Here is a 4,674-nt window from a genome sequence, read left to right on the forward strand (position 1 = left end):
TTCTCAAGTGTACATGGAATATTTTCCAAGATAGATCATATCTTGGGTCACAAATCAAGCCTCGGAAAATTTAAGAAAATTGAAATTGTATCAGGCATCTTGTCTGACCACAATGCTATGAGATTGGAAATCAATTACAGGGAAAAAAAACTGTAAAAAACACAAATACATGGAGGCTAAACAGTGTGCTACTAAATAACCAAGAGATCACTGAAGAAATCAAAGAAGAAATTAAAAAATACCTAGAAACAAATGACAATGAAAACATGACAACCCAAAGCCTAGGGGTTGCAGCAAAAGCAGTTCTAAGAGGGAAGTTTATAACAATTCGATCTCAAATGAACACTCTAACCCTACACTTAAAATAACTAGAGAAAGAAGAACAAAGAAAACCCAAAATCAGTAGAAGTAAAGAAATCATAAAGAGCAGAGCAGAAATAAATGAAATAGAAACAAAGAAAACAATAGCAAAGATCAAGAAAACTAAAAGCTGGTTCTTTGAGAAGGTAAACAAAATTGATAAACCCTCAGTCAGACTCATCACATATTCTAAATAGAAGAAACACAAAGACTATAATACAGTATTTTGAAGAATGTCAAGTTTTTAGAGTTTCTAGAATTTTCCAGCTAGGAAGAATTCAAGTCCTAAAAAAATGCAAGGTAATGAAACATACTTCATGCTGACTGAAAAAGTTTGGTCTCAAAGAAAAAGAAAGCAGACTATGTAAATGTGTGTGTGGATACATGTGTATGAAATCATGCTTATGGGTACCTCAGGTAGGCTGGTCCACAAGACTTGATTTTTCAAGGTGGGGGTGGGGAGGACTTACAGATCTATATTATGGCTAGTTGGTGCCACGGGCCACTGCTTTTTCAAATATTTTGATTGTCAGTGGCTGGGGATGAGGAAAGTGGGTGAGCCAGCTGGAGATGGGCACCAAGATGAGCACCTAGTATGAATAGTAAGAAACCATCAATTGAAGGAAAGGTGCCAAAAAGGCAGCACCATTTTTGTAAGGAGGCAAAGGAGTAGAAAAAATCTTTTTGGAAAGTAAACAAATGCAGTTTCAGAGAGAAGCTAAGGTAGTAACAAAGGCAAAGAGAAGTAGATATTGTATTTTGGTAAAAATTCAGGGATCAACTAGTGGGTATAGCAGTATATGTATGTTGGGCTGCACCCTGAAGGCCTGCAAGCCCTGTAGTTGCCCAGCTCAAGACTGAAGGAAGAACCCAAAGACATGGACAGAGACATCGATGGCTTAATAGATGGGAGACCTTACATACCTTAAGCAGGTCTTGGAGCAACACCCCGCCATGTGTCGCAGACGGTGGGCAAGACATGGGAGCAGTCTTCGCTATCTGAGGGGGAGAAAGAGGCTACAATTTATAGGGGGAATTGAAATCAGGTTGGCTTATCAGCTACCAGGGAAACCAGCAGCTGGGACACGTCCCTCATCGCTCCTCGGGTTAATGACCATCACAAGGGTAGGTATTTCCCTTTAATAAACTAGCAGGTGGAGCCATTCCGGCCTACAGGGCAAACACATTCATGTGAATAGAACATAGGTGAAGCAGGAATTGGGTTGAGCAGGGCCTCAGAGAGCATGAGAACAGCCATCTTGTGTGGCCTGATCCTACACTCCACCCCTACATATCCTGCACAACCCTTACAGTCTTGGGGGTCCTTATGTCACACACAGCTGTTCTAGACCCCAAACAGTGTTTTGTTTTGTTTTTTTGCGTTGCTTGAGGACTCGGGTAGGCCTTTTGTAATATCTTCCACCTGTTTTATTGCACTGTAGACAGCACAGGGAACAACAGCTATCATGGTGTGTCACTGCTCTGCCCCCTTCCACGGGTAAAGCCAGAAGCCCGAGGTACTCTTATTATTTTGCCATTGCTACAGGCCCCAACCCAGCCCTCCTGGGTAACTGAGCAAGTCCAATTCACAAGCCTGCTCCTGAGTTAATGTCCCTAAAGTCTGGGTCTGTAATTGTTTAGGGGTGATGGGTTGGGGGAATGCTTGTCTTTTGTAGCTAATCCAGGTCGTTAAGTTTTGTCTGTATCCAGCCATCTTTGTGCAATCAGATGAACCATGAACGTGGGGCTGCTACTTTTAAACTGGAAAGACCTAGGTTAACAGGATATCATCAGTATGATGGAAGAGAAAGACATCTCTCATAGTAGACAGCTGCCACAGGGCACCGCTTGCTAGGGGATGGCCACCTTGGGACCACTGCTGCAACTTTCTGTTCCCCGTCCTTGTTTCCTGGCATCTCGGCGTTCCCAGGAGTTTCCTCGGCCTCTTGGCTGGCTCTCCAATTGTTGGGTTGCATCTCCCAGGCCCAAGCCTTGTAGTTGCCCAACCTCAAGACCAAAGAAAGAGCCCAGAAACAGTGACACAGGCGTCAATGGCTTAATAAATGGGGGATCTTACCCACGCGAAACAAGGTCCAAGACCAAACTTTTTCAGTCAGTATGAAGTATGTTTTATTACCTTGCATTTTTTTAGGACTTGAATTCTTCCTAGCTGGAAAATTCTAGAAACTCTAAAAGCTTGATGTTCTTCAAAATACTGTATTATAACCTTTGTGTTTCTTCTATTAAGAACATGTGATGAGTCTGGCTAAGGGTTTATCAATTTTGTTTACCTTCTCAAAGAACCAGCTTTTAGTTTTCTTGATCTTTGCTATTGTTTTCTTCATTTCTATTTCTTTACTGGATGTGAAGTTACTTGTGTTTGATGAGATAATTCATTTCCTCTCCTTATTTGTCATGAATGTATAATACTTCATTTCTTCACCCAAGGAACAGTTGATCAATAAATATTTGTTGAATGAATATTCAACATTATAAAACTGAGTGTAACTCTTGTGTAGTCCTGTCGGCTAAGTAGAGAGAATAGACATGGTGCTAAAATCTCCAAGGTGTTAAGGGGAGGGGCACAAAGTGAGAGATATTCAGAAGGAAGAGCATAGTAGGGAGAGGGGCTGTTTCTCTGAGGAACTTCCCGCAGCGTCTCTGCCTATGACTGCTGGTTACATAGGTTACTGTCTGCATCGGAATGCGCAGCTGAGGGTCAAAGGGGACTGAGATCCAGCCTGCACTCTGTTCTTCTGCTCATCACGGCATGTACCTGAGCATGGGGCTGCCACGGGCCTAAGAAAGAGTAGGTTTGCCTAATCTCAAAGGTACTGATGAGCTATTGGCAGCCCAGCTTCCCAGTGCCCGGATTTTTCTCCAGGAGTCATTTATTAGTCATCAGTCGGCTTGTACCTGTGGGAGGGTACATAGGATTACTAATTTTTTCACATGAACGCTTCGTGTATGGAACCCCATGGTGGACCGCCAAGAATTCTTTCTTGCCATGCCCCCATCAGCAGAGGATTGGACTCTTTTCTGTGAACATTGATGGACAGCTTTACATTGTGGATTCAGGGATCCTGGGAAGGCCTGATAAATGATCCCCAGAGGAATCTTACCCTATTTAACAACTGGAGCTTGACATTCCAATTTAATTTGATCTTTTTAGCTCAAGGCATGTTGAAATGAAACAAGTAATTAGGAATTATTTTGCTGTCAGCACGTCGCTTTTAGCACCCTGTGGTTATGTATGTCACAGTACTGAGCAGAGAACATTATGGATTTATCAATACTTGGGTGAGCCATTTCCCTCATCCTAGGGTCTCTGGGTCTTGTCTCAGTTTTGGTAATCTCATTTTCCCCAGTACTTCCTAGAGTCTCTGTTACATAGTAGGCCTTCAGCAAATGTTTATTGAATGAATGAAACACCAATGATTCTATCCCATTCCTTGTTCAGTAACTTCAGAAAGATTAAGATTCTGTGTTCATAACCTCACAAATTTATTATTAAGGTACACTAAAGAAGAATTTGATTTCTGATCTAGACGCTGGACCCAAATTAGTTCTCCACATCTTCAGATTTATAGATGTCTTATCACTTGGAATAAAAATCACTTTACAGAAAATGGTTTATGTCATTATCATCTGCTTCTTTTATTTGACTCTGTGTTTATTTTTCAAATGAGCTTTAAGATTCTATTCTAGTAGATATTATTATCATTGCTTATCTTAATATTTTGGGCATTTGCTCTGGCACTATCCATTAAAATATATCCTCCCCTTGGGACTTCCCTGGCAGTCCAGTGGTTAAGGCTCCACGCTCCCAATGCAGGGGGCACAGGTTCGATCCCTGGTCAGGGAACTAAGATGCCACATGGTGTGGTCAAAAACCTCCCCTTATATGGAGCAATGGCTAGCAAATGGCTGTTCAGCAAGGACTACATATCTCAGACCCTGCTGCATCAAGTGGTGGTCACGTGACTAGTTCACACCAATAAAATGTGATCAGAAATGATTTCTTCTTCTTCTAGGCCAATATAAAGAGTATACTCCTCCATACTCTTTTTTCCTTTTGACAGTTGGCACAGGGCAACAAAGAGGCTTGTAATCTTTATTGTACCATGGATTCCTTTGGCACACTTTAGAAGCCTCTGGATCCCTTCACAGAATGTTTTTTAAATGTATCAATACTAGAATTATAAAGGAAACAAATTATAGTGAATACAATTATCAGAATATTTAGAAAATCAGTGATATGATAATCTCTCTGTGTATACTCATTATCTATTGCTGTATAACAAATTACCCTAA

The sequence above is a fragment of the Neophocaena asiaeorientalis genome, unplaced genomic scaffold (assembly GCF_003031525.2).
Source record: "Neophocaena asiaeorientalis asiaeorientalis breed wild unplaced genomic scaffold, Neophocaena_asiaeorientalis_V1.1 scaffold5, whole genome shotgun sequence".
NCBI classification, from domain to species: Eukaryota; Metazoa; Chordata; class Mammalia; order Artiodactyla; family Phocoenidae; genus Neophocaena; species Neophocaena asiaeorientalis.